This window comes from Cebus imitator, unplaced genomic scaffold, assembly GCF_001604975.1.
Source record: "Cebus imitator isolate Cc_AM_T3 unplaced genomic scaffold, Cebus_imitator-1.0 Scaffold70, whole genome shotgun sequence".
NCBI classification, from domain to species: domain Eukaryota; kingdom Metazoa; phylum Chordata; class Mammalia; order Primates; family Cebidae; genus Cebus; species Cebus imitator.
Window position 1 is genome coordinate 4,056,056 of NW_016107385.1, and position 1,657 is coordinate 4,057,712.

Sequence of the window (1,657 nt, forward strand, 5' to 3'; positions counted from 1 at the left end):
AGTCTCGCTCTGTCACCCAAGCTGGAGTGCAGTGGTGTGATCTCGGCTCACTGTAACCTCTGCCTCCCAGGTTTAATCGATTCTCCCTCCATGGCCTCGTGAGTCGCTAGGACTACAGGCACGAGCCACCTTGTCCAGCTAATTTTTTCTATTTTTTGTGGAGACAGTTTCACCATTTTGGCCAAGCTGGTTTCAAACTCTTGACCTCATGTGATCCACCTGTCTCAGCCTCGCATAGTGGTATGATAACAGGGGTGACATACCGTGCCCGGCTTGTAATCCCAGCACTTTGAGAGGCTGAGGCAGGTGGATCACTTCAGACCAGGAGTTCCAGACCAGCCTGGGCAACATGAAAACCCATCTCAACTAAAAATTCAAAATAACTTTGTCAGGTGTGGTGGTACAGGTTTATAATATCAGCTACTGGGTGACTGAGACATGAGAATCGCTTGAACCTGGGAGGCAGAGGTTGCAGTGAGCCACTGCACTTCAGCCTGGGAAACAAAGCAAGACTGTCTCAGAAACAAAACAACGAGAAAAAAATCTTTTAGAGCAAGTTCATGGGAGGTGCAGCAGGAGGCGCAGGAACCACGCCCCATGCTAGTGAGGAGTGTGGGGAGACTGGGAGGGGCACAGGTGTGCTGATTCTGGCTGAGGGCAAGGGACTAGGGTGGCTGCTTCTGAAAGCAAATATCCTGAAAAACCTGTTGCTGATACTCCAAATTCTGGTTCCTACGAAGATTATGAGACTTGAATAAACTTTCAGGCAAGTAGCTTTCAGAATCTTTCCTGCTGTGATTAGCTTTCACTGCAGGTAGTGATTACCTGTGAGATAACATTTGGGAATTATTGATTGAAAAGAGCTTCACTATCCGTTGGACCTGGTGGCTCACACCTGTAATCCCAGCACTTTGGGAGGCCGAGGCAGGTGTATCACCTGAGATCAGGAATTCAAGACCAGCCTGAACAACATGGTGAAACCCCATCTCTACTAAAAAATACAAAAACTAGCTGGGCACGGTGGCAGGCGCCTGTAATCCCAGCTACTTGAGAGGCTGAGGTGGGAGAGTCGTTTGAACCCTAGAGGCAGAGGATGCAGTGAGCCAAGATTGTACCACTGCACTCTAGCCTGGGTGACAGAGCAAGACTCTGTCTCAAAATAAAAAAAGACCCTCACTCTCAAATAAGTGTCTACCATTAATGGGCACTGATTATGTGCCATGCACTGTACCTAGTGCATTGTATATATTATCTTTTAGTACAGCATTCCTCCTATCAGTGGGGATATAATTATTATTCTTCCAGCAGATAGGACAGAGATGCAGAGTTAGTAACTTGTCAAAGGTTATATAGCAAATGAGTGGTAGACCCATGTGTGAAACTCACTAGATTAGAGATCAGAGCCTGTGCAACTCCTTCTTCCCACTGCTCCAGAAAGCGCCCTTAGGCTCTACTCTGATCATTTAATATTTTGGTGAATACAGGGCAAAAGTACGCACATTTGAAATCCACAGGAATTCTAATATATGTGTGTGAGACAAAGTTTAACCTATTTGAGAGGCACCTACAAGTAAGTAATGCAAATATATATGTATATTGAGACGAGATATCACTGTCACACAGGCTGGAGAGTAGTGACACGATCTTGGCCAACTGC